This window comes from Pinus tabuliformis, chromosome 1_1 (genome assembly GCF_031772625.1).
Source record: "Pinus tabuliformis cultivar Carrire ecotype Pingquan chromosome 1_1, CPIR1, whole genome shotgun sequence".
NCBI classification, from domain to species: domain Eukaryota; kingdom Viridiplantae; phylum Streptophyta; class Pinopsida; order Pinales; family Pinaceae; genus Pinus; species Pinus tabuliformis.
Window position 1 is genome coordinate 593,720,099 of NC_142297.1, and position 19,315 is coordinate 593,739,413.

General features: G+C 37.9%; 1 pseudogene; it reads right to left on the reverse strand.

The window, feature by feature from the left end:
- Positions 1 to 15,568: 15,568 nt before the first annotated feature.
- On the reverse strand, positions 15,569 to 16,442 carry LOC149214664 (large ribosomal subunit protein eL36z pseudogene; annotated as a pseudogene).
- Between the last annotated feature and the right edge of the window lie 2,873 nt (positions 16,443 to 19,315).

A 19,315-nucleotide genomic window follows, 5' to 3' on the forward strand; every position in this document is an offset into this window, starting at 1 on the left:
CAGTGCATTCCTTTATGGACTCCACCCGAGAATTCCCAGAGTGATATGTTCCCAAATTTTGACCAATCCTTTTCCAGCCAAGAATTGGGTGGTTTTTGTTAAAAAAATGTTTATCAGTTTTGTTAGGATTTGTGAGACTATTGTAGTCTATTTCTGTTGGGAGAGTATGGTGCTCCTATTTTAAGGTATCTAAGCTATTTTATCCTCTCCAAATGATGTTTTCTTCTTAAGATTAAGGAAGATCTAGCTAACATTATATTCTTGTATCTCATCACCTTCCAAATTACAACACTGTATTACACAAATAAACATTGTTAATGGAAAGATGCAACATGGATTGGCGGAATCATGTCTTTATCAGTGAAATTTCATCAGACCATTGAATAGTTTCGCGTTGAAAATATTTAAATAAGTTAGAGGAAATGCTTGACCTATATTGTACAGATTCTGGGATGGAAATCAATATGTAGAAATATTCACTTGGTTTTAATTGGGTAGAGGAAAAATAACTTAGAATTATCTTGTATGTCTCCTCATTTTAGAGCTCAACTTTTCAAGAAGGCTTTAAGCATCCACATTTCAAGAATCATTAGAAGTGGTTGATAAAGAATATAGGGAAAAAAAAACTAACCAACAACGTAATCAATAGCTTTCTTGGGAGGTAGATTGACATTGGCCAAGGCAGTGTTGGAAGCAAGTCCAATCTATTGGCATGTTAAGACCTACATCCCTAAGGGGTATTGAAATAATTAGAAATAAATGCTTTAAATTTTTTGTGGACGAGTGAGAGAAGAAAGAGGGCATTCCGCTTATCAAATGCCAGTCCTTGTCTAAACCAAAAGAAACTAGAGGTTGGGATTTCAAAGACATTCACTTCTTTGGCAACGTTCTAGCTACCAAATGTCCATGGAATATTATTTCCAAATAGGGACTCTAGAGGCAGGTGATATACCAAAATCTCTTAGCCATGGCTCCTCCCAAGCCAGAAGGGAAGCCCAAGAAAGGTCAACACAATTATATGGTCATTCTTTCTCACAATGTTGTGTACGAGTCTCTTCGATTATGTGTTTTGGAATTATTTTTTTGGGTGCCAGTTCATTTCATAGGTGATTGTGTTTTTTTCGGTTGGTTTATGGAATGCCCATGTGACCAAGTGCGTTCCCATTTGTTGTTGTAACAACAGTGATTGGGATGGTGAAGTTGGCACTGGAAGTTGGTAAGGAAACTCCAGCTCCCCTGTTGCTCCAACATTGGGATGAAAAGGAGTTAACATCATGGCCTTCTGCAAGGAATACAATGCCAAAACTGCAAATAAAGTTGGATATGTCATTCCTGTTGAAATTATGGTATATGATGTGAGTTACACCATATATCTAGTTTTTCTTTCTAATAAAAAAATTATTGTTATATTTAGAAACGTTGAACCTTGGTGAGAGCAACAATATGCTTTGACTTAGCCACTTGATCACAATTTGTTTGGACTAAAAAATGGAAGGTCTTAAGGAGGGCACAAAATTAGCTTTTGGGCTTGTAATCTGGTCACGTGAGCTAACTACATGTTAACATGCATGATCAATCCATCTTGATGGGATGCCACCATGTGTTGCCATAAGTTCAATCCCACCTCTGAGTGTCCTCATTGGTATCTTCGTGTGACAGGTAAAATTTCTGGCTTCCCATCATTAACATCAAGCCCCCTCTGTAGGACCTTTGCAAATATTGTTAAATGTTTTTTTTTCCAAACCGGAAATGCCCTAACCTTATATTACTAAAGGGGCAACATTGATCATTCCTTCGAAGAATACATACTATTACTAAGTCATCGAATATGCTAAGCCATCATTAATCATAATAGCCTTCCCTTTATCCTATCCATTGAAATATGACAAATGCAGGAGGTCTAGGTCCTACATCTAGCTTTTTACAATATTTTCTTAAGGAAATCACGAAAATGAACATTGAATATTTATGGAGCGGAAAATCCAAAATTTGTCAATTTTAATTTCCTCTTTTGGGGCAATCTTCAAATTTGATAGCATATCACTTTTTCCACAAAAGGTGAAAATTAGAAAGTGACCATCCTAGTCAATTGTTAGACAATTTAGACAGATTTGTGGCAGCACCAAGGACTTCTAAGATTTACTGCATGCTAGTAGAGTTGTAAAATAAACATACCTGTAAAAAGGCCTTGTATCCTAGTCTAGACCTTCATATAGCAAATGGGTTCCTCCAAAAATCATGACCAACATCTTCTAGATTACGACAATTGCTCTAATATGGTTTATTAATGCTATTTTATGTAACTTTCTTTCAGCTGGGAGCACCATGTACATAATGAACCAGGCATGATGCCTCATTTAAAAGGGAACTCTTGCATCCAAAATAGCTTGCATTCTTTAGTGTCATTTATGTTTGTCATCATTGAGTTTCATCATTGACATCATCCCAACAATTCCCAAACATAGAATCTCCAACCCTACTGCAGATTGGAACAACACAAAAGTTTTGAAAACTCAGCAGTCCCCTTACTACTATATGCTATCACAAGACTTGACTCTAATTGAAGAAATTAAAGAGTCTTTAGGCCACCTAATGGTGGGAAGAAAACCATCCTTCAAAATCTTCTATTCTGCAACAAAAACTAAACCACAGAAAATTTAAATAAAAAAGAACCATCACCAACCTGAAAAAGAAGTGGTTGGTTCAAGTCCATAGAGAACGCTTTGAAAACCATTCGTAACTCCAATGTTATCACATTGCATAAACATTTCACCAAATATATATGAGGTCAGAGAAAATTAGTAGCAATAAAATATAGAATGTCATGTATGATAATCATAACCTGAAGAAAATAATTACTCGCACCAAAATTAGCCATAAATTATTTTTTCCACAATTGCTTATATAATGTGTGGTGTGGTAGTTTCTCACCCGTATTGCATAGAAGTAACTAGAAATATGAGACATGTTATGCAAACTTATGAATTTATAACAATTTGTTTTAAAAAAGATACAAAGTTGTGCATGCATTTCTCTCAGTGAAGAAAGGCCTTCAAACAAACACAAAGAGGCAATGGATAATTTCTAAAGCAAAAAAAAAAGATAATGAACAAATCCATTCACAACAAAAGATGAAAATATAAACTAATAACAACCTATTCTATATAATGAAAATAATGGGGTTAAAGAGGAAAAGGATGAAAAGATTAAGTATAGTTCTTTTTTGCGGTTAGGAATTACTTTTTGGAAACCACTTTGCTCTTCTACTAATAGCTAGACAACCCTACTCAGATGAGCTCTTTTCCATGGCATATCTCAAAACTCCTAGTTATCAGGATTTCAAGGAGGAGGTAGCATATTTCCAACTCCTTTTTGTGGAATCTACAAAGCAAGGAAGGAAGGTGCACTCAAATCATGAGCACTTCGTGAGGAAGTTAGAAGAGTTCCTAGAAATAATGATCAAAACCCCCACTCTCGAAAGAAAAGCCCTTTTGGTTGTAGAGAAAAGCTTAGTTGGAAAGTTAATGGGGCAATGGCCAAGTTACAAGGACCCTGATATCTAGATAATCGAGTATTGAATCCCTTTTATGAAGGGCTTGGTAATTGTTTTTCTTTACAAAAGAGGATATGGATTTCTTATTTCAGATTAAGAAGAGCCCATGGCCTGATCTTCAAAAGTAGTCACTACTTCCTAAGCTCTCAAGGGCTACATTTGAATCATTGGATGTTGAAATTAATCATAGAAGAATCTCCCTATGACTAAGTTGGACAAAACACATAAACATCTAAAATTTTCTGAAATGGGGATGCCTGGAAACATGAACCCCCAAAATGGGTATGTATGGGCACAATTTATAAAAAAAACAAACACATAGATGTGTAGTTTTTATTAAATAACACATTGTCTTGCAAGAAAGTAAGAAGTGATACACATGAATGACATTTTAGGAGACCCGTGTCTATGTTGACCCTCATAGATGATTAAATGATGCAAAATCCCGTAGCTTTGTAACCTTTATAGCTGTCCCAAATTGGTAGATCTTGCTGGAAGTAGGAGGATGGATAAACCTAAAGTTACTGGAGATTGTTTGAAGGAGGCGCAATACATAAATAAGTCCCTTTCATCTCGAGGGGATTTTATTGCAACATTGGAACATATGAATCCACAAGCCATATCAAAATAGAAAATTGATTCAATTGCTTCAGGTTTCATTAGGGGGAAAGGAAAAGCCTTTGATGTTTGGGCACATAAGTCCTGAACCAGATTCATATGAGGAGTCAATAAGCACCCTTAAAAATGTCGAATGGGTGTCCCTTTTTGAACCAAGTACTTCTCGCTTGAATAAAAAGAGTGGAGAACTTCGTGAACTTAAAAAAACAGATGGACAGTTTGAAGAAGACATTGGCAAGGAAAGGAAGTTGTCAATATAATAAGCTTACCACAGACAGAAATGCAAGAAAAGTGCCAGGGAGTTTTGTCAATATTACCAACCAGGGAACTTAAAAAAAAATGAATTTTTTAGTGAAGCTTGAGGTGCAGAATATGTTTTCCATCCTTCCTAGACTCAACTTCGTTCAAACCATCCATATTCATTATGTATGTTATCTCCATGAAAGAGAAGATTTAGTTGCATGCCTGGATGGGGATGATGTGATACTTCATGAAACAGTTTCCACTGTGGCTTCCTCCAATCTTGGTTCTCTGGGATTTTTCACTGCACATTATTTTACAGGTTTTCGAAGAGATTTGGAGTCCATTATTCATGGAAATATTACAACAGATGGAGTTTATGTAACACTCAAAATGCGACTAGGTAATGGGATATTCCACAATGGGAAAGCTATACCAGGAAACATGTTTGATGTCCTTAATAAAGTTGGGGATGATCGTGTTTCCAATCATTACCTTTGTAAGAATGAATGTTATGAGCATAACCACCTTACAACTAAAGTGCAAGTTGATGGAGTCATAGTAGCAACCCCTACTAGAATCACAACCTATTCTACATTAGCAGGAAGCTCCATAGTGCGTCCTAATGTCCCATTCATTCTTTTTACTACAATATGTTTCCACTCACTATCATTTCATCCTATGATAATTCCAGATTCAACTCAGCTTGAATTGAATATTTCTAGTGCTGCTCAAAGTAATTCATGGGTATTGTTTGAAGGTAAGAGATGGAAACAACTCTCAAGAGGCAATTTTGTCCCTGTTTACGTGAGCAAGCAACCTCTTCCAACTATAAATGAATGCGATCAAACTAGTGAATATTTTCAGGAAAGTCAGATTTGCGTTGCATATGATGATGATGATGATGATGGGATCAGATCCATTTTGCATATGTTGATGATAAGTCTTCTTAGAGCCGAGTCTGGAGTGAAGAAGCCTATAGCATTGAGAAAAAGTCTGTATAGTGATGTGGGAAATGGTCAAGTTTTCAAAAATACATGTTGTGAGGAGGACAAACAAAATCTTCATAATATTGTACCAGATAAATCTACAATACGTAAACAGGGGTTGGGAATTTGAAACAAGTCCAAGAAAATTGTAAGTGTCCAATGGAAGGGACAGAAGGTCTCTTTTGATACAAGCAAGGACAAAGAGGAGGGGTCTGCTGATGAAGAAAATACATCCACACCCTCCACATATCTAGATGCAACTAGTGCTAGGAAATTAAAAATATATCCAGCCTGGATATGTGATTGATCCAATAAGCATCTGAACCTAGCTAAAAGTAGAGACTTTCTACCAAATGTAAGGAAAATTCAAGGATTTAAGTAGACTTTCAAATTTGTAGAATTTAATTTAATGCCTAACAATTATGGCATCAAGGACTAGAATGATATTCAATTTCATCCACTATCAAGGATTAGACTTAAAAATTGCTTTCAAATATTTAGGATTTGGTCTCATTCCTAACAACTATGACATCGAGGCCTAGTTGTGGTTGACAAATAAAATTCATTAGATGATGACTCATAGAGCCACAAATGGCTTTGTTTAGGTGGAAAACTAGTATTGTACAAGAGTGTACTATAAGTCATTATAGTATTAGATGGCTCTCGCTTTATTTCCAAAATCAATCTTCCACAAGATAGAGAAGTTGTCATTCAATTTCCTTTGGAAGGGTTCTAGGGAGGATAATACCCTTTGGTAAAATGCATGAGACTCACAATGGCTACTAAATCTATATGGATTTTGATCTCTAGAAGGATTTTATAAAAAATATAATTCTATAGAAATACATTTCCCAAGCAGTAATTTAAATTGGATTAGAAGCCTAGAGAAACCCTATGTGCGAATTTCATTTTTTTTAGAGCCATGGTCTAAACCAACCTTGTAGGGGATTGTCTTACCTACAAGATTGGGGGTGGTACTTGTTGGAGTGGGTATGGATCCTTGGATTGGCATGAGCCAAGATTTCAAGATATCTTTGGACCTAGTCAAAAACCTTCAAAGTTGAAAATATTTATTATAAACAAGGGTTACAATGATACTCCAGCAGTAAAAAATGGGACATAAGGTGGTTGTATATGTGGAGGAGTTAGGCTTGGGTATAAAACAAGAACAAGGGTGATATATCTACAAAATCCATCTATCTAAAGTTGCTATCAAGCTTAGGAGTAGAAAGATTTATTAAGTTGGGGAGAAAATGTCAATTCAAGCAATATATCATCAATCTGGGTTTTCATGTCTCCTTAATTCCCAATGCTGATAAAGAAAATATGTGGGAATGGCTAGGTCAGGGTACAAAAGAGAATAAGTCCATGGATGTTTGTTTCAAAGGTGATGCATTGACAGAACACATAACAGGTTTGAAGAGGCCTTCTTCAATCATACATGCTAGAAATTGATGAAAGTCTGTTGGCGTAATGTGAACAAGTCTTACCTCTCTCTTGAGAAGAAACAAAATGATAGAAGCTTCCTATGTCCTTTTTCTTTTAGTAGAACACATCACTTATAATTTTTTGTTAAGCCATTTTATTTTGGCTTTTAAACCAAGCCATTTGAGGAATGTGATATGGATTGTTGTACTATTTTTTTACTATTGGTGAAATCCTTCACACAACCAAAAATAATAACAAATAGTTTAGGAAGACATAAGGAATGAAAATAATTTTCAACTGAGTACAAACATGTTTAGAATCATTACTAAACAAAACTATGAGAGGTTTCATGGAATAAATGGAAAAGTTGGCATGAGATTCCCTGCAAAGTTCATACCAGTCTAACTAAGGAAATAAAATCCCTTGCCATAATTTCCTTTCAAATTCCATGCTTTTTTCCTTTTCATTCACTTCCAACAAATCCCCAAGCCACAACAAGAACAACATCCAGGAATACCCAACTGACAAGGAACTACAGGACATCCCCATTTGCAGGGGGTGTCAATAACTAGAATGAGAGCACACCCAGCTGCTTCCCTGAACTATCCAGCATACACAGTACTTCTAGAACACACTCAAGATTTCCCCAACATTTTCAATATGGAACTTGTGCACAAAACACATCCCCTCGATGTGGGGACACTTCCATGTGTATCATTGGATATGAAACTACTTATCATTGACAATCTAACCATTGGTATCTGTCATCTTGTAGCCGCTTTTAATTTAGTTTATTGTGTGTCAAATCCAAATCTGAATATGCATGTGAATAATGTCAATATAGAATTTCCTAATCTAGTTAACATCAGTGGCATCAGTTATGTACTGCATGCTCATTACTGTAATACCAATTCCTAGTATCCTGGCATAGACTATATGTAACCAATCTCCATAAGACCTACTTCATCCTTCACTATCTAGAAAGTTATCATAACCAGCTTTTCCAATAAATGAAGATAAATTGAAAATAAATTGACCTCCCCTCCAATTCAAAAAAAAGGTGTAGTGCACTAATGGGCACTGAAAGCCCATGGCGATAACTGTAGTTCAGTAGGCATGAAAATGTGAAATGGTGTTTGTGGTTACTAGTGGGAAGTATAAGTGGTATAGCACCCTTTGAAGTAGGAGTTGAACTTGTGGTTGGAGGAAACTTCAGAACTGGGGTTGTTGCACGAAACCCTAGAATTGGAGGTCATGGAAGGGGCATCACACCCATGGTTCTTGGTGGACGTGGAGGAAAAGTGGGATGCACCATAGGAGGGTAAGGAGCCGAATATCGGGGCATACCTATAGGTGCAACACCAAGAACTGGACAATTTTTGTGTCAGGGCATAGCACATTTCTAATAATCAAACAAACGCATCATACTGAATAACACTTATCCATAAACAGGTATTATAGGTAGGAAGGAATGCACCTACATGATCACTGCAGACTTCATTGCTACAGAGACAAAGGAATGAGAATGTTTGCTAACACAATCCATAGCCCATAATACAAAGGAACAAATTACTCAATTCACAAGAAAATATCAAGCCATTTCACTTACCTTCTTTATTTCGCTCAAGTTAAAACCATCTGAACACCAATTTCTAAATTTTGTATTTAAAACTCCAAAGATAGGCAGGATCTTACAGAACAAAAATGAACAACAGGTCTTCCTTACGTATTAGCTTACTTAAAAGTTCATAAAATCATTTCCTAAATATAACAGTGAAACAAATGAAATACTAACAACACCAAATCCTTGGTACTTGCTCGTTAAAGGTGATTCATTGTTGTTCAAATGAAGGAATCCCTTGCGTATCATAGTGTTCTTAATATCTAGAAGAAAGGAACCTACTATGTGGGCTTGCTTTCAGATACTGCAGACAAGAGGATACTACTAGTGACGCTGGCACAACCTTTCATTCCTCTGAAATTTGACAAATCTTGAACCAAGGGGAAATTAAAATTCCCAAAGAGTTTGAATATTTTTGTATCCACTCTAAAGAAGATTGTTGCAAAAAGTATTGCCAGAAAAGTACTAAAATATCAAACAAAGTGTTGTTTTATGACTACAACAACTATATGTGGGGAATTTATGCATACCACAAGAGATGATGTAGAGGGCTCTTTAACTAGCTGCAATGACACTCTTTTCAAGCTTTCACCACAAAATGTGGATATCGTAGGAGAGAACATCCGGTCATCGGTTTGCATTGTACTCGTGCATCCATCCCATGCTAACCTACAAGCTCATTGTTCTTTCTACCATTAAAGGCATATCATGCCCTTCACCTATATATTAACTCACCCTATTTCCACTCTTTCCTTTAAAGATATTGCTTCAAAAAAATCAATTAATTTTCAATTATTTTGCACAGCTTATACTCTTTACATTATTTACATCCATGAAATCCTGATAATTAGCATAGCTTACACTCTGGAAATGTTAGAGGTTTCATTGTTGTTTGTAGTTTTCATATTCTTAACTTGTCCAACAAATAATATGGGGACAATATAGTTTGAAAATAAGAATCCTCTGTTGTCGTGCTCTCAAAGTATATAAGACAGAGATTGGCATGATTTTATCAGGATACTGCCAAGGAACAAGTCAAATAATTCGAATTCTGAATATTTATGGGCCTTACATTAATAGAAAAGTGTTCTGGGATAGAATTGATGGGAGTGGTATCTTAGACCTACAACATCTTATAGTAGCTAGGGATTTGAACCTTACTCTTGAGGACCATGAATTTTGGGGGAAGAAAGGTAGGGTGGATCCCTTGGTTGGATACTTTAAGGACCTCTTTTATCGGAAACTTCTCTTGGACATTGTTCCACAACCCCTATTCCCGTCCTAGGGGAATGGGTAGTCTGGAGATGATAGTATAGCCAAAATGCTTGATCGGTTCCTAGTGCATTCTTACTTGAAAATGAGGCTAGTCAATCTGGAGGCCTTATCCTTTTTTTCTGAAACCTCTAATCACCATGCAATTATGATCCAATGGAAGGGTGCTGAGAAGTAGGGAGCACTTCCTTTTAAATTTAACCACCATTGGATCGAGGATCCATATTTCAAGGAATTGGTTGTTCAATCATGATCTCAACCTCTTTGTCATGCCTTCAATTCGAAAATGTATGCCTTCAGCTACAAACTCAAGAGAATTAAAGGCCTTGTCAAGGCCTAGATCCAATTCAAAGGAAGAATAAACTTCTTTTAGCCTGAGAGGAGGAGTGGTGTCTTAAGAGCAGGGCCGCTTGGATCAAAGGAGGGGATCAAAATTCTAAATTCTTCCACACGGTTCCTTCTAAGTGAAGGGTTGCTAATACTATTTGGAATATTAGGAACTCTAAGGGTAAATTGATACATTCTCTCAAGGATATTATGGAATAAGCGCATAGGTTTTTCAAAAAATAGATCACTGAACGAGAGGAGGATAACTGTACGGATAAATTAGATTTGGCAAACCTCTTTCCCATTTTTTTTAATGAGGATGACATCAGTCGCATGGATTTTCCAGTTTTTGAAAAGGATCTCCTCCATATGCTCAAAGAGATGGCCAAAGATAAAAGTCAAGGCCTTGATGGTTGGCCAGTTGAGCTCTACTTATCCTATTTTGACCTCATGGGAGCTTAATTGTTGCAGGTGGTTGAAGAATATTGGGTATCTGGTCGCATCTCAGGAGCCATCAATGCAACTTTCCTTGCATTGATTCCTAAGAAATCAAAATCTACTTGTTTCTATGACTTTAGACCTATTTCCCTTTGTAACTCTGTTTATAATTTGATTTCTAAAATTGTAGCTAACAGAGTTAAAAAGATTCTTGCTCTTCATATATGCCCAGAGAAATTTGGCTTTCTTCCTGACAAGAGAATACAGGATGCAGTTGCAATCGCATTAGAAAGCATACATTTGATCAAATCAAACAAACAAAAAACCTACCTCATGAAAATAGATCTACTGAGGGCATATGATCAGGTAGACTGGGATTTTCTTCGTCTAATCCTTCACAAGATTGGCTTTCCACATCATCAGGTTAGATGGATAATGGCATGTGTGACTTCGGCATCTATGGTGGTCCTAGTTAATGGGTACCCCTCTAATTTATTCAAAATTTCCAGGGGCCTGAGGCAAGGATGTGCTCTCTCCCCGCTCCTTTTTATTTTAGTCATGGATTCGCTCAGTCGAAGCTTGAGGATAGAAAAATAAACTAGGGATATTACTGGTTATAGGGTCTCTTCCACAGCCACCTCAACTCATCTTTTCTTCATAGACGATGTCCTTTTTTTTGGTGCGACCAATTTTTCAGAATGGGAAATTATATATTGGATTCTTTCTAAATTTAGTAGAGCCTCAGGTCTCATTGTTAATAAGGAAAAATCTGAGTTTATAGTGGATGAGATGGATGTATCAACCATCCAAAAAATAGAAGTTCTATTTGGGATAAAGTCGATCCCTTTGTCTTCAAGTTTCAAATACTTGGTATTCTTTCTCAAACCTAATTGTTACAGACTGCTGGACTGGGAATGACTAATCACAAAAGTCCAGAAAAAGCTTTCTATTTGGGACCATCGATGCCTGACCCTCGGGGGTAGGGTGATCTTGATAAAATCAGTGCTTCAAGGAATTTATGTGAATTGGATGCACTTATTTCTTCTCCCATCGGTGGTCATTCACAAAATCAACATTATCATTGCCAAGTTCTTGTGGACAGGATCTAGCCCAGGGAAAAGATACCACCTCATCAAGCTTGGAATTCTTTCTTTCCCTCAAGATTTGGGTGGTTGTGGATTAAGGGACACAAAGCGGTTTAATCTAGCCCTCCTCTGTTGTAATACGTGGGGGGATTTTAATGCTCAGGGCTTATGGAGAGATATAATATTAAGGAAATATCTTCATCAACAAAGTATGGAAGAGTGGGTTGCAGCGAGAGCTCCCTCTAAATGTAAAAAATATGTTATATGGGGCATCTTGATGGCTGCTAAGATTTGCCTTTGTGAAAATCTGAAATGGCAGATTGGAAATGGGGCTAAGATACATATCGGGTTGGATGCGATGAAGGGGATGAATAGGGGTCATTCATTATCGCCACAAATTATCTTGGCATTGCACCAATTGGGGTTTAGACTTCTTGTTGACTTAATGAACCCGACTTCCCTGGACCGCCCCTTACATACATGGCCACATTCTTGGGAGTTGGGACTGAATGCAGAATTGGATCTTGAATGGGAGTCTTATAGACTCAATCTTATTGAGGCAGGGATAACATTAAATGATAGGCACAATTTTCTTTCATGGGATGGCCGAGTTGCTAGAGGAAACATAGAAGTCAAAGAAATTTATGCATTCATTTCTGGTTCTCCATCCCCCAGTTCCTTTGATGAATGGATCGTGCCTATGTGGAAATGGGATGCACCCTTGAAGATCAAATGTTTCTCTTGGTTGAACCTTTTAAACCACATCTTGAGCTCGGATAATTTGATGAAAAGGGACCTTTAGGGTTCGGGTAGATGTTATTTTTTCCATTTTTCCATCGAAGACATTGTTCACTTATTTTTTGGAGTGTTCTTTTGGGGATATGGCGGTCTAGAAATGCTACAATTTTTTAGGACAGACACCCTGACTCCTATTCTGCTAGTGTTAGATTCTTGGTTACTTTCTTGAGATAGGCCCTTGGGTTCCTAGGTCTCCTCAGAGAATTGTTCGAATTTTGGATCTGGGAACACTCTTCCCTACTAGATTTTTCGATGGGGCTTTTGTTGGGGGACAATGTGGTTGCGGAGCTCTCATTGAGCTTTGTCCTAGCAGGGTTTTTTTATTCTATTGGAATGGGGTGATGGAACTAACTATAGGATCGAGATTGTGGCATTGTGGGGTTTACTTCAGAGTGTTGTTTGGCTAGCCACTAAATCCATTAGGATTGTTGGAGATGCCAAAAATATCATTGATTGTTTGTAGGGGAGGATGAATCTAAATGTTCCTTTGCTACATCACTGGATGGCTAATATTGATGCCCTCCAATCTTCTTTCTCTGATTTATCTTTCCTCCATGTGTACAGAGAACAAAACATGGAGGTCGATGACCTGCCCAAGCGGGGATTGGATAGTATCTTTGGATTTCTTTTTTATGAGCTATGGATTGATGGAACCATTCATTATTCTGGGTTCTTTGAGCTATGAATGATTTTCTAGGATCTGTTCGGTTTCTCGGATATTCTTGTGGCTTTATTTGGGTTTTGGCTAGGTGTTTGTTTTTTCAACGATTGAGAGGCACCTTATGCAACCATCCTAAGACAGATGTTCTCAGTTTCTGCCTAATACAAGATAAGTTACATCTATGCCATCCGCTTCGTTAGACGATAAAAATCAAGATCATTTTATCAAATTAACAAGACCCACCCACTGTGAAATTTAACAAAACCACTCCTACAATAAAATGAACTAGGAAGCACTCAATACACCTAATATTATCCATATAATCATCTTGTTGCTCTTATCCTTTATTGATTCATTCTCAGTTGAAAATAAACACTTGTAGAGGGCATAGGCACTTGGAGTGGACTTCCCTGGACAACCCCTTACATACACAGCCACATTCTTGGGAGTTGGGACTGAATGCAGAACTGGATCTTGAATGGAAGTCTTCTAGACTCAAACTTATTGAGGCAAGGATAACATTAAATGATAGGCACAATTTTCTTTCATGGGGTGGCCGAGCTATTGGAGGCAACATAGAAGTCAAAAAAAATTATGCATTCATTTTTGGTTCTCCATCCCCCAGTTCCTTTGATGAATGGACCATGCCTATGTGAAAATGGGATGCACCCTTGAAGATCAAATGTTTCTCTTGGTTGACCCTTTTAAACCACATCTTGACGTGGGAGAATTTGATGAAAAGGGGCCTTCAAGGTCTGGGTAGATGCCATTTTTTCCATTTTTCCATCGAAGACATTGTTCACTTATTTTTGGAGTGTCCCTTTGCCAAGGCCATATGGGAAAATGTTGCAAGATCACTGAAGCTTAGGGTTGGTTCGAATTGGTCTTCCATTATTGAGTGTCTTATGTTTTGGTCCTTGAATCTAAGACCATACAGGGTGCTCTCCATGTATGTTCTTTGGGGGATATGGTGGTCTAGAAATGATACAATCTTTGAGGACAGACACCCTGACTGCTATTCTGCCAGTGTTAAATTGTTGGTTACTTTATTGAGATAGGCCCCTAGGTTCCTAGGTCTTCTCAAAGGACTGTTCGAATTTTGGATCTAGGGACACTCTTCCCTACTGGATTTTTCAATGGGGCTTTTGTTGGGGAACGATGTGGTTATGCAGCTCTCATTGAACTTTGGGGTGATGGCACTAATTGCAAGGCCAAGATTGTGGTACTATGGGGTTTTACTTCAAAGTGTTGTTTGGATGGCCATTGAATCCATTAGGATTTTTGGAAATTCCAAAATTGTCATTGACCGGTTGCAGGGGAGGATCTCTCTAGATGTTCCTTTGCTACATCACTGGATGGCTAGTATTGATTCCCTCCATTCTTCTTTCTCTGATTTATCTTTCCTCCATGTGTATAGAGAACAAACATGGAGGTTGATGGCCTGTCTAAGTGGGGGCTATATAGTATCTTTGGGTTTATGTTTTATGAGATATGGATTGATGGAAGCATTCATTCTTCTGGTTCTTTTGAGATATGAATGATTTTCTTGGATTTGCATGGCTTCTTGGATATTGTTGTGGCCATGTTTGGGTTTTGGCTAGGTGTTTGTTTTTTCAACGATTAAGAAGCACCTTATGCAGCCATCATAATACAGATGTTCTTGGTTGGTGCCTAATACAAAATAAGTCACATCTAAGCCATCAACTTCATTAGACAATAAACATCAAGATCATTTTATCAAATTAACAAGACCCACCCACTGTGAATTTAACAAAGCCACGCCTACAATAAAATGAACTAGGAAGCACTCAATACACCTAATATTATCCATATAATCATCTCATTGCTCTGATCCTTTACTGATTCATTCTCAGTTGAAAATAAACACTTGGAGAGGGCATAAAAATCCTTAGGGCCAAAATAAAGACACCCCGCATCTAATTCATTCTCAAATAAAACCATAACAAGCTCCCCTTCAAAATAAAAAAGATGATAAAACCCATCAAGGATGATAATACTATATTCATTACTAGAAAAAATAATGATGAGCCAATAATCAAACCCCACCAGCTTGGCCTGCATGTTATTGGTTCTCGTGGTCGCCATTCAGTCCGGGGATTCGATGCAAACACACAAATTCTTCGATTTTTTCTCTGTAAATTGTTGAAGTTCCACAGATTTTAGATCAACAGAGGAGTGAGAAGGAAGATATGTAGCTGAGAATTTGGTGATTGCAACGAATCTAACCATATACCAGACAATGATTTGTGAATGAATTCACTCCTCGCTCCCCAATGAGAAAAGCTCAAATTGTTATCGTTAAGATTTGAGATTAATGTTTCCTTATTCGTACACTCCATGTAAAAAGGATGTAAAAGGATGTATGACGATGCATAGAAACCTCATCAGTTGCACAAAATGCATTGATACTAATTAAATTATTGCAGCCTATACAAATTCCTCTTAAACTTCCCTCTAGCTAAGGAAAAAACAGAAACAATTTATCCACCACAAAATCTGTCCAACAATGCTAGTAATTTATTTCTTCTTCTCAGTAGCTCCAACAATCCTCATCTTTCTAAGGACATTGGACATCTCCTCTCTCTTCTTCTTGGCCCTCTTGTGTGTTTCCAGCTTCTTCTTTGCCACTTTCAAAGCACGCTTATCCTTCCCCACTTTCAACAACTCGGTGATCTGCTTCTCGTATGGGGAAAAACCTACCACTTCCCTTATCAACTTCCTCACAAAATATGTTCATTTTCTCCTCTTCCCTTTGTTGGCAGAGGGACGGGGAGCCAGCTTGTGCTTGGTAACTATATGCCTCTATTCACAGCTACGAAAATCACTGCTTGCGGTTGTGCAAGGCAAAATTTATTTTAAATAAAATTTAATATTTATTAATAAGAGCTTGGTAACTATATGCCTTTGTTCAGGGCTAATATTTATTAATAAGTTCTTGGTAACTATATGCCTCTGTTCAGGGATATGAAAATACCTGCTTTCGACTCGGCAGCGCCAAATTTATTTGAAATAAAATTTAATATTTATTAATAAATATACAATGTAATAAATAATATGTTTTGTTATTTAATAAATTTTAAAAATTTGAAGTGAACAAATAATTAAAGTTCAAATCTAATTGTTATTTATTTTTATAAAATAATGTTTTGATGATGATATGTAAATAAATGGTAATGGACAGGTTTCGACCAAGGTCTTGTTGGTGTTGGTGAAAGGCATTTTTTTTGTTTTTATATATCTCCTAAGAGTTTTAAATTGGGTCATTCGGGGTCTAATCTTGGTGGCTAGGTATTTCTAGCCCATCAGTCACGCTTCTTTTCAAGTAGGCTACTAACTTTGCTTTGGATGACAAACCTTTTGGGGACTATTCTATCACTTGTGGTTGCTTCATTATGATCCTCTATGCCAGTGGATTTTCTAATTTGGTAGATTTTGGGACCAGTGATGTATCTTTCTCTTATGTGGCGTTCATTTGTCAGGATAACCCCATGATGCACTTGTCATTAAACCATGCTTAAACCTCTCACTTCTACCCATCCATGCTACCCTCATGTCCCTTTGCCTCCTTCAATACACCAAAAGATCCTCTTGCCCCAAAATTCATGAGAATTGAACATTTGGATGAGTCATTTAACAACCACCTCTAAAATCTTAATTCTAATGACTTTGGGTGGGAGGGGGGTTGGGGGATGGTCCAAAACTACCTCCAAAAGTTATATTGTCATGATTTTTAAGGGGGGTTGTCAAAAAACCCCCCTTGAAAGGCACAAGAATTAAAGTTTAGAGAAGCATAATGGTATCCATCTGCCTAGCTCAGGCTACTAGGAGTAATGACTCTACCAATCACATTCAACATCTTTTTCCAAGGTATTTGAAGTGGGAACCGATATAGATAACAATTGCGACGACGCAAGTTCATAATCCGCGACTGCTCATTGGAAATTTTAACCTCAGAACTTGAGAAGGATAATAGATAAAACTGAAATGATGAAATTCGAAACCCTGTGGCTATTCCTAGCCCTCGAATCACTGTAATCACACTCGTTATAGACAAACAAAAAGAAATCGGGAACACCCTATTGGGTTGTGTTATATTCTTTCCACGACTAACCTACATAGTGAATCGGGGGGTTAGAGGGGGGCGGAGCCCCCCCTTCGTTGCACCCATTGCGCAGGGGGGGGTCATGGGGGGGCAGCAACACCTCCCTCCCCCCCCCATTGAGGGGTTTGAGGGGGGTGGGTAGCCCCCCTGTACGGTGTCTAGGGCAGCCCCCCGGGAAATAAAAATTTGGACCCTATATTAGGTTGGGCGAACCTACCTATGGTTTTTGAATCATGGTTTTGGACGCGATGGTTTTCGGTCCATGGTATTGGATGCTTCGGCATGTATAAATATGTATTGTAACATTGAAAGGAATATAATGAAAAATCAAGCTAGTAGTCCCGGTTTTGGGATCCAGGGGAAAATATCTGTGTATATGTGTTTTATGTGTTATGCTCTCGCATTGTTTATTTTCTGTGTTTTAGAATTCGTATGCAGGTAATTTCTGTACAGGGTTAAAACCTACATTTGGTATCAGAGTTGTTTTGGCTTCAAGGGGACGCCTTTGTTGCTGAGGGGTTTCGCTCGGGCCTGTGGTAGACCCTGTTCAGTGGGAGATCTGCGAGATCGATTCTGGTGGTGAAAGAAGATGGCGAGCAGTGGAAAGATAGAGATCAAGAAATTTAATGATCGGAGTTTTGAGTTGTGGAAACTCAAGATGGAGGATCTATTGGTGGATAAATATCAATGGATCACAGTAGATCTAGGTACTAAACCAACGGGAGTGTCCAATGAAGAATGGAAGAAGTTGGATCAGAAGGCAAAGAGCACAATACGATTGTGTGTCTCAGATTCAATATTGTTGAATGTATCAGGGGAAGCTACGGCGAAGGCTTTGTGGGACAAGTTAGGGACTTTGTACCAATCTAAGTCTCTGGTGAATAAATTGTTCCTGCAAAAAAAGTTGTATAACCTGAGGATGAAATATGGAGACTCGGTGACAAAGCATCTGAACCCATTTAATATTGTGGTAAGTTAGTTAGCATCTGTTGATATTAAAATTTCAGATGAAGATAAGTGCATCAATTTGTTGTGTTCTCTACCAGATTCATGGGATAGTCTGGTTATTGCAATAGGTAGCAATGCAACTGCCTTGTAGTTTGATGAAATAGTCTCATCCTTGCTGACGAAGGAGATGAGACGGAAAAATATGGAGAGCTAGAATGGTGATGCCTTGTCTATACGAGTACGGTCCCAGAACAGAAACAAAATAATTCATCGAGTGGGAGATCTAAATCTCTAAGAAAACCTATAAAGGTGGTGTGCTGGAAATGCGGAAAGGAAGGGCACTACCAAAGGGACTGTAAATCTAAAGCTCCTGATAAAGGAAAGCGATCTAATGATGCTCCTTCTATAGAGGCAAAAACCACCTCAGATGAAGGTGGGGATGTGTACTTGGCTTCTTCTAGTACACATGTAGATCATGAGGCATGGTTGATTGACTCAGGTGCATCCTTTCACTTCACTCCCCATAGAGAGTGGTTCTGCGAGTATGAGAAATACGATGGTGGTGATGTCTTATTGGGGGATGACAGGAAGGCTAGAATCATTGGTCGTGGAAAAGTAAACTTGAAGTTGCAAGGTGGAAGGGTTAGAACACTTCTGGGTATTCTGCATATTCCTGCATTGGCCAGAAATCTTATTTCTGTAAGCAAGTTGGATGATGTAGGTGTAAAAACAGTGTTTGAGAAGGTTACCTGCAAGATGGTTCGGGGAGCACTAGTATTGATGCGGGGAGTTTGGACTGGAACTCTGTACAAGCTGCAAGGTAGCACTATTGTTGATGGGTGCAATAGTTATGTGGTTCCTGAAAGTGAAGCAGAAAATCTAGTGGTCTCTGGAGAGAAGACCATGTTGTGACATCAAAGGCTTGGACATATTGGAGAGAAGGGCCTTCGAATACTTCATGGTAAAGGTATGGTAGAAGGTATGAGTAATAGCTCTCTAGATTTTGATTTCTGTGAAAATTGTGTATATGGGAAGCAGAATCGGGTAAGTTTCCCCTGTGGTGGTAAGAGGGTGAAACAGATATTAGAGCTTGTGCATAGTGATGTGTTTGGACCTGTGAATGTTCCATCACTGGGTAAGTCTGTGTACTATGTATCATTTATATATGACTTCTCAAGGAACACATGGATATATTTCCTTAAGAAGAAATCTGA